This window comes from Symphodus melops (assembly GCF_947650265.1).
Source record: "Symphodus melops genome assembly, chromosome: 22".
Taxonomy (NCBI): Eukaryota; Metazoa; Chordata; class Actinopteri; order Labriformes; family Labridae; genus Symphodus; species Symphodus melops.
This window is the reverse complement of record NC_136712.1, coordinates 17,260,639-17,270,516: the sequence shown is the minus strand read 5'-3', so window position 1 is coordinate 17,270,516 and position 9,878 is coordinate 17,260,639.

Sequence of the window (9,878 nt, the reverse complement as noted above, 5' to 3'; positions counted from 1 at the left end):
TTACGGGACATTTGCAGCGAGAATCTTTGCTGCACGGCTCAAAGTCGCCATTCATCAGTCATCCAGCCGCAGCTCTCAAGCACGAAAGGAAATGAAAAAAATCTGAGATTACAGCAGCAGTATTTTGCAGGCAGGCGCAGATAGGAGGTAAACAATCTGGAGAGGAGCGAGCAGCGGACTGTGGAGGAGGGAAAGGGACGCGAGGTCAGCGTCCTAACGTGTGCTCGAATTCTTGTAGGTGGAAGTGTTGGTTTATTGTTGCTGCACTGGGGTTTTTTGTTAAGATACACAGGAAATAAGATAACGCTTTGATGGCAGTATTTGCATCTTCTTTGTCTGGGTGGTGGAACACAAACACTGTGAACACAATGAGACACAAACATACACTATTGTGAAGTCAAAGCCATATTCCATTTCACAGATCTTTGTGTGTCCTGGTGTAATTTTCCCTTCAACAGTCATGAATGTAAACATGTATTTAGCGTATAAATATCTGCATCACCAGCTTCCGGACGATAAGAATGACAAAAACGTGTCATTTTCTAGATTAGCTTGGCAAAGTCTTCTTACAAAACAGCTGTTCTAATTTAAACTCTGTTTTATTAACGATCATCATTCTAAAGTTTTATCAGCTGACATTTTGATTTCTCGAGGTTTCCCCGTAAAGTTGTCATGGATGAACTGAGTCCTTAAAGGTGTAATGTGTACAGGCACTTTTACATGTTTGTTTGTTGAGCACGTACGTTACCTCAAATCTTTCCAACAGTCATTAAAGCCAGAGAAGTCCTTCATTGCCACGGGAACACTGGATGTTACGCTGCACAAGGAAGCGTGAGCTGCTTCTGGAAGCTGATAGAACACTTCAGTTATCAGAGATGCAGGAAGTCTTTGAGACGGGCGCCACAAAAGAAGACAGACACATTTTGGACAATAAAGATAAGAAACGCTCACAGCTACAAAAGTGATGAACCAGGTCAGAAATATCTTTGAATGTTTCCTAGCAACAAGGCGGCCCCGTACGACTGAGAAAGCCTGTAGCCGTGTTACCTGAAGGAGTTGATCATCATCATCAAGCTATGAAATGATTTTTGTGAGAAAGTTAAATGAAGAAAAAAGAAATATGACTCAACCTGACATTGACCTTCATCTGTTAGGAGGAGTGGGAGTCAAAATCACATCTTCTGCCAACAAAGTTTCTGAATGGCAGTTTTTCTAATAAGAATCCCTCCCCTCCAAATCAGCAGAGTCTGTGAGAGCGAGCACTTTCAACACGGTTCATTTCTGTGTTTGAAGTCTCCCAGATGATCGACGCTGTGACGACGCCTTCAACTGCTAACCTCTGAATGACTCCGACTCGGCTCAACAAGCTGCTGCTGCTGCTGCTGCTGCTGCTGCTGCTGCACCATCGGCTCCTCAGTCACACTCAGGATGTCTGAAGAGTTCACAATACAAAGGTAAGAGGAATTTGTCACCAGACAGTGAAGTCTATTATTTGAAGCCCTGAAGAAAGTGACACTAACTGTAGCTGTTGCACAAATGAAAAGGCTGCGGTTATTGGAAAAATGTCCGACTCTGGCAGCCCTGAATTTGATTTTGTGCGGTGAAGCACCAACTTTGAGTGTGTAACCTAACATGAAGGTCAAAGTCTCACACACAGAGTGAAACTGAGGTTTGTTAAAGGTGATCTATTATGCTGATGTATTTAAATACATGCAGTATAATGTTACGAGGTTGGATGTCCCTACTGAACCATGGCAACATTTTATTTTATCAATAGATAAAGAGTTGTTGGCGCAATTCCCCAAACGTGGTTTCCTTGCTGCTCCCGCCTCCCTATACCACTGCTGGCCTGCACTCACACTGCTCCAGGACTGAGCGGGCCTGAGCACGCTGACCTCTTGTACATAACGTCTTCATGCACCACTTGCATGGCTTTATATGATATTAAAGTGTGCTTAGTTTACAAGACGAGCCGACTCGAAAAAATACAAATAAAAGTGACATGCAGTCAAGTCTGCGTCCACGCATCAGAGAACAGCACAGAGAAAATCAGAATATGATAGCTTTACTGACGTTGTGGCTTATTATGAGTCAGATACAGTCAGAATAATGGAAGGCTGTGCATGTTGTTCTCTCGTGCTCGTCCTCCTCCAAGTGTGCTGGAGCACTCACACTAATCAAACAAACTGGACTTTAGGGGTGAAGCGTGCTTAGGCCAACAGACAGATTGCATAGTGTGTGTGCGCTGTGAGACTACATCTATGTTTTATATAGTGTATAGTGAACGTGCACGAGAAGACCGGGCGCAGCGATAAACACTCTCAGTCAGGGTGCATTTTGTGTTAACTTGTGTCAGGACGTCAGTGATGTAGGAGATCAAAGCTTTATTTAGGCCCAGCTAGTGATACTCTATAGGAATCTTTTTAGGTGTTATAAACTCTGTCACAAAACAAAATACCACACCGAAGGTGTTTCAAAATTCTCTTAAATCCTTTGGCTGTTAAGTACGTTTTGCTTCCAACAGGGCAATGCTTTATCTTTTCATACAAATCAAATTCACAGTCCCAAACACACTTTGCATGTCACAGTGACAGAGCCTGTTGATTCAAGTCGCCTGAAAATCTCAATTTATTCCGTGTTGATTCAAACTCTTGAATGGCATTCTGCGGCTTCACAGGCGTCAGTGTTACAGTGTCAGTGCAAATAAATAGACTGTGAATCAAGTGCTCCGTGCAGCAGTAATGAGTGTGTGCAGAGCTGCTGGCAGGTGGGATTACAGAGATGAGGAGGGTTTTGTCAGCTTCCTTTTGGCGAGATGTTCACGCACCTGCACCAATGTGTGTGTGTGTGTGTGTATATATATATATATATGTATACATGTTTGTGTGTGTAAGACAGCGTGTGTAAGACAATGTGGGTCTTTTTTGTTTAAATGTGACACTGGTAAGGCAAAGGCAAGGTGTGAAAAAGGCTGTGTTCACACCTTATTCATGACTATTCCCTGTTGTAATGTGTGACTGCTAACAATTGGAGCTGACAGCCGCGTTCTAAATGCGTGTGGCGACAATAACAGAAGACATCTGTTTCTCTCGCTCAGCGGCTCCTTCTCTTCTCCATCACATGCCAGCTTTCTGCGTGTAAATGAGCTGATACGTCTCCCACAATACCAATCAAAACAGAGTCTGTCGTGTTTTCTCGGCTCTCATTGTCCTCCGCTGAGCCGAAATCACGTCTCTCTCAGGTGGATAAAGATTTACTTATCATCACAGCAACACAAACCACTTGGCTCATAAGCTTTAAGAACAGAGGTTTTACAAGGATTGGTCCCTGATCGACACACGTGTATCAACTTTGTCTTATTTTTGACACTTGTTTCTGGACAGATGTAAACGATGTGGGTAACGTGTGAGGTCTTTTTTTGACCTCACAGTTTTGAGGTCATGTGCTGTACACACAGAAATAAAAAACGTGCAAGGTTGATAGGAAAGCGGATAAAGAACCCGCAGGTTGAAACAGATGCTTTGAGAGATGCAGAGTGTCAGAGCTGCTAATAGAGAGGCTGAAGTAGAAGCTGCTGTTAGCAACGAGTAGCTGTGTGTGTGTGTGTGTGTGTGTGTGTGTGTGTGTGTGTGTGTGTGTGTGTGTGTGTGTGTGTGTGTGTGTTTCTCAAAGTTGAATTTGTACCGCTCTCTGTCACCACGCGATTAGCCGCGACACAGGACGGTGAAGGGAGCAACGCCTCGATTCACACCACCAGAAAATCGAGGGGTCCAATTACAGCGGCTGGTTTCCATGCCGACAGGAGGCGGTGCCTTTCTAAAAAAAGCCGTTAGTGTGTTACTTTACATAATTCCAGTCACTTTGGATTTTCCACTCTGCTCCTCCAGACTAAAAGAGTGACACAAGTGAAGCAGGTTTGAGGAGGCGCGTCCAATCACAGCGCAGCAGTGCCAGCAGCTCCACTCCAACATCAGACCTGCAGCTCAAACAAGAAGTGGGCACGTCGACTCCAGATGGCACTGTCTGTGTGGATGTCAGCGGTGGTTGATTTAAGCAGGCGCAGCCTTTAAAATGTCTGAACTGCACCAATAGAGCTAAAAGTTAAACTTCGGGGTATACCTACTTCTGAATCCCATCTGATTCACAAAAAGTATGCTGAAGGTGTCTCCTGCCATGACCCTCCTGACTATCAATCAGAGGAAGATGAGAGAGAAGTAGTGGCGTGAAAGGAGCTGGCAGCGTCGCTTTTCATCAGCTCGATCAATTCAAAGGAAAAAAAGGTCAAATACAATTTAGAAAATAAACCACAATTCAAGACAGCAAGTGACCAGCTTGAAGCTGGGCAGCTTGAAGCTAGATGAACTGGTAGCTTTCAGAACGCACAGCTTGGAAAGAAAAAAAAGATGATATGTGCAACAGAGGCTTTTTATCCTCTGCTGGACAAGACAGTTAGGGAAACAGTGTAACCACAACATGTGGATGAATAAGTACAAGGACTTGAATTTAAAAACACAAATGAATACCAACTTGCAATCAGAGTTTTTCTGCCTACTGATTTGTAAATAGTATTTACAGTTTTACATTCCTGCTGTTATCATTTAGTCTTTTTCATAAAACACTAAATGTCACGCTTTGATCTGCACAACAGCCACTCACACTTTCTCACTTCCAAACTCCTCCCGTCGTGCTCGAGGACGTGTGTTCTGATGTTAATTTATGCATAATGAATATGTTGATGTAAAACAGACGGTGTTATAAATGTGGATCTCGGAGATACGGCGAGCGTGCGGAACAAACTGGTGGAGCACAGGAGAGCGATTTTAAAAGCAGCCACTAAAGAGGAACATTTACCCTGATCTGTGTTAGAGATTATCTTCACACCAGATAAGGACATGAATATGCTTCATGCTCTGCTGAAGACTGCAGACGATGTTCCTGCAGCACGCTGGATTGTGAAGGGTCTTGTTTCTGTGGCGCTGGCTCAGTTTTGGAAATATGCAAATGTAATCAGAGTAAATGGATCAGTTATGAGCACAATAGTAATCATGCGATGGAACAAAGTGATTTCATTCTCACCACACGGTGACACTTCATATCTGACCAAACACAGGAACATAGAGCCTCTCTTCTGGTCTCATCGTCCAGTGTTTGATGGTCAGCTGCTCTGTGCTACGGAGCTGAAGCTTTCAAACTGTCTGTGACTTTAAAAGGGCTGTGTAAAGAAAAAAGCCCCCGGAGGATATCAGGGTAATGTTTGACGGATCTTAACACTCAAGTGCTTTAATGGCACACTCGCACGATCCAATCCATACTTTCCCACGCACGCTCCACCCCTAAAGTCCACCTGGTTTGACGACTGTCCGTGCTCTGATACTTCCATGTACGCTTCCTCGACCCTGGCAGGCGTGGAAGAGGTTTTCTTCAGCGCCATCCATCCGTCCTTCCGTCCAACCAGCCGTCATCTTCTCTGATTTAAACTAAACACGCTCTATAATAACGTACATCCATACAGGTGTTGTGTTACGATGTTATGTACAGGAGGTAACGGTGCTCAGGCTGGTTAGTCCTGGAGCGGTGTGAGTGCAGGCCAGCGAGGGAATGGGGGGGGGGGGGGTGACAGATTTAATAATATCACTTTTTCACATTTTCCATGGCATGGATTTTTTGCACTCATATGACCACGATGTGACACAAAGGAAGTTCAGAGCCTGAGTTAAAAAGAGATGCCTGCCGCAGCGCTGACGGGCAATTCTAACTGAATGTTTCTAGTAGAAAATGAAATTCTCAAAACACGGATATGCTGCTTCTATAAATACTTCGGGGCGATATCTTCAGCTCCAGTAAAGAGATCGATCCTTGACGCTCTGAAATCTTTGAAGAGTCAACAATTTAGGGTCACCCCCTTCTGTACCAAATAAAAACAGTGGAGTGGCCCCTTTAAAAATAACTTGACAATTACTTGGATTTGATTCGTCTGATTGAAAATGACTCAATAAAAGCGATTTATTATTTTAATGTCTTTTAAAGAAAGCACAGTTTAAATCAGACAGCCAATCAGAATCAGCGCTCTTGTGACCTCTACCTTGTGTTTTCACTGCTCTTTCAAGCATCACTCTGGTCCTACTCTCTCTTTCAGGCTTTTAGTAATTTTCCGGGGGAGGAAAGAAAGCAATCAGCGCTACTTGTGTGACTGTAGTGGAGACCCAGTGACTAATATAGCAGCTAATCCGGCTTCCTTGTAGACTGATGTGCTTTGCTTTACTTGTCTATTTTTAGGACAGTGCAGTGATTCATTCTTTTTTCTTTTTTTAAAGAACAACATATTCTCTGACCAAACACTTGGAGAGCTTCTTCTTCACCTGAATTGAAGGCGAGCGTGCTTCAGAGCTGCTTTAATGTAGCGTCGCTCTCACCTGCGCTCCTCATCTGTCTCTCTTGTCTCATGACTCTTGGAGACGCAGCTGCACTGACGCTGTGAGGATTTCTCCACACAGACACAGAGCTTATTAATCTCACACCGCTGTCGGCCTGCTGGCGGTGATTTAATGAGCCAATTAATGTTAAATAGAGGAGTCGCACAGATTAGGAGCAATTCACATGAAAAATGATTCCTTAATTGTGTTCAAGATGTAGACCGAGTCGGCGTGCTCCTCTTCCTCGCTGGAATTAATGACAGATGTCCTTTTGGTTTAAGAGTACAGGACGGTTTAAATAAACCTGTTGATATGATCCTTCTTGACACCATCATGTAAAAAATTACAAATATTTCACAATGATTTGAAGAGTTCTTTGAGGCTCTGCAGGATTGTCCTAAAGAGGAAGCTATCAAAGCTAGATTTACACCAAACAGTTCAGTTTTGGGCTTCATTGCAGAACACATCATTTGGAGCGGGTCCAATTTGGCTCTGACTAAACTTTAGGCTTGGGTTAATTAACTTAACGAAATAAAATGTATTAAACGAACACAGGAAATCTTAGTTCAATGTTTTGTACAAAAGAAGACAAAAAAAGTGGGTCCAACAAATGATCGTCGTTCAGTAAAATAAAAGTATTAGTATATTAAAGGTTTAGGATGCGACTGTCAGAGCAGATAAAATGATCAATCAAATGACAAACGCTCTCCTTGGACACACCACCTTCGTCCTTCAGTTCCCGTCTCCCCTTCTGTCTCCACACTTCCTGTTTTGTTTCACCAGCCCGTCTCTATGATGTGGAGAGCAGTAGACGGGCAGTACAAATCGGAAAAGAAGTTTTCCCTGCCATCTCCCAGTATGCATCACCAGAGACTTCTACTCTCTCTGATGTGAGGGGACAAGTGGGAGGCGTGTGCAGAGCCTGAAGCATTACAGAGACATGATGGGACCAAAGCAATCGAGTGGTCGGTGAGTCTGTGCGATTACACACTGGTTCACATAATAGAAGCCCATTATCTGAGGGCCAGAGAGGATCGACAGGGGTGGCGAAGTCAGGCGGCAGATTAATGAGATTGCCATCCATCTTGAGGAAATCACAGCTTGGACCGAGTCAAGTTATTTAGTGGAAACCGACCTGTACAGAGACGAAAGTGTGCTGGAGAAGGCGAACCTATGAACACACTTATACATGCTGGTACTTTCATCACGAATCAAATAAAAATGTGATGCGTATATGGACTTCGTTTTAAAAACGCTGCGGGTATATTTCGATGGCGTGGTAGACATTGGGGGTAAGGCAAAGCTGCTTTGGAGGCACAATCTTAGTAATTGTGCTTAAACTAAAAAAGGTTGCAGCATGAAGTAAAGAACTGATTAGAAAAAATAAAATAATTAGAAATACAGAACAGCAAGTTAATAGTGCTGTGCTTCAAAAAACTCCTGATATGTTTGAACGCCTGCATTCTGTCACTCATACGTTATCCAGCATTTGTCCATTGTCCATTGCATTTGCCAGTCACTTTGTATTATTCTGCAGGAAAAGTCAGGAAGAGTGAGCTGAGGACGCAGCAGGATATAATCAGGAGACTTCGTCGTGAATAAGTGAAAGGGGGTGATGACGTTTAATCACTGCACATCTCGACCACTACGACGGTGTAATCACACGGCTGCGTTTTCTTTTCTTTTGTTGATGATGTGATTCTGTCACATCTTTTTGAAGTAGAAGTAAATCTTCTCATCGTAAAGCGGACTGTGTTGCTGCGTCCTGCTACGTCCACTTCTTTTTTTTTAATGTCTTGTCTCAGGAGACCCCTCGCCCCCCCTCCCGTCTCTCACTGTGAGGTGTAGATGGAGCAGTCCTCCTGAAGTTGTCTATATATTAGCTGTATATTCAGCTGAAGTTATAGTTTTTTGGCTCTGCACAGGGAGTGTAGTTCGACCGTTGAAATAATTTCTGCTTCAGAGAAACATTTATTTGAACCTGATATTTCTTCTTAAGTTTGCTGTCATGTAACTCCAGAGGCCTTGTCCTTCAAGCTGAAAAAACCCCCCTGAAAACAGCATTGAGTCTATATCAGTGAACTCATCCATCATTGATTCATATAGACACACTATTTGTATGCAAATGATCCCTCGTTGGGCTCTGAATCGGGCAGTTAATGGCGTTCTCGGGGTGATCTGTCATTCTGTGTACTTGACAAGACGTTCTCATTGGCTGACATTCCTGCGCTGCTCGTCTCTCACACAGATGAGATTCAGAGTAACGCTGATCACACTGAGTGGTCTTTAGACAGCTGCCTCACACACACACACACACACACACACACACACAGAAACAGAGCAGCAGGGTGGCTGACATGCAGCAGGTGAGACTGAAATTAGAATATTTGAATATTAGTGTTTTGATTTGGATATAAACTATTTTTATATCAAGTTTTTAAATTGTGAACAACAAAGGGTCGTTTCAGGGTTGATTGTGTTTTCATCACGCCACTGAACTGCATGACCATTTTCATCAGCTGTCTGTGTCTTCAGTCCGTTCAATATTTTTTTTCATGATTTATTCTTTCAATTCTTTCGACGAATGCATCAATTTTCACACCAAAAAAATCGTCTCATCTCTCTTCATCATCTCTTAACATTTTGCAGCTTCTTGGAGGAGATTTAAATTGTGAAGGTTGAAGTGAACACAAATGCTAAGACAGAAATATGAAAGTCTAATGAAAACATCAGTGTCTACTTTCCTTTTTTATAAAGCTGACCAGTGGCTTCTTACCCATGTGTCATTTCCCATTGTCTCCCTCTTTCAGATTTCTGACTCTTATCTGTTGTCCTGTAAGGTAAAAAGTCTCTCTCTCACACACACACACACACACACACACACACACACACACACACACACACACACACACACTTGAGGCACTGGTTTCTGGTTTAGCTGAGTAGAGCAGGTTCCCCATGTGACGAAGCTTCAGTGCTCGTTGCACTGGTCACTGGTGAGACTCACGATCCTGACAGATCCAGCTCCATGTCTCTCTCTCTCTCTCTCGCTCTCTCTCTCTCTCTCTCTCTCTCTCTCTCTCTCTCTCTCTCTCTCTCTCTCTCTCTCTCACTCTCTCTCACTCTCTCCAAATGAAGGTAAACTCACAAACAATAACCACAAAATCATAGACTTTGAAATGTGCAGCACAAGATCAAGGATTAGAAGATTTACCAATTTGTCCACAGGGGGGCGCCAAAATCAAAGCTCAGTTAAAGCTCCTCTCAGTAGTTTTAAAGATAGATAGATAGATAGATAGATAGATAGATAGATAGATAGATAGATAGATAGATAGATTGGTCGACGTCTGCTGACCTCTTTAATCTGTTTTCTGGACATGATTTAAAACGTTTGACGTACGTTCACAGTCAAATGGTAGAAAAAAGAAAATCTTAAGAATTCAAACTTAAAAATGTGTTCATAAT